The sequence below is a fragment of the Myotis davidii genome, unplaced genomic scaffold, assembly GCF_000327345.1.
Source record: "Myotis davidii unplaced genomic scaffold, ASM32734v1 scaffold937, whole genome shotgun sequence".
In the NCBI taxonomy this organism is placed as follows: Eukaryota; Metazoa; Chordata; class Mammalia; order Chiroptera; family Vespertilionidae; genus Myotis; species Myotis davidii.
This window is the reverse complement of record NW_006288252.1, coordinates 796,200-796,577: the sequence shown is the minus strand read 5'-3', so window position 1 is coordinate 796,577 and position 378 is coordinate 796,200.

Sequence of the window (378 nt, the reverse complement as noted above, 5' to 3'; positions counted from 1 at the left end):
CAGGGGAGGATGGGTGAGAAGAGATCACCCAATGAACTTGTATGCATATATGCATAACCCGTGGACTCAGACAATGGGGTGGTGAGGGCCTGGGGGTAAGGAGGACGGGAGAGGGCTCGCGCTGTGGCTCTCTGCGTCCCTGGGCACGCATGCTCCCACCTGTCCCCTCCACCCTCCAGGCCCAGGACAACACACCTCCTCCAGGGAGCCCGCCCTGACGCAGCAGCTCAGGGACGTCTCTCTCTCTGGGTCTGTGCCCTGCGGCCTGGGTGCCCCTGACCCACAGCCGTGAGCAGCAGGAGAATGAGTGACGGTGAAGGAGCGGGGGTGCACAGGCGTTCTCCAGGGACAGGCCAGCGGCCCAGGCCCCTCCATGGC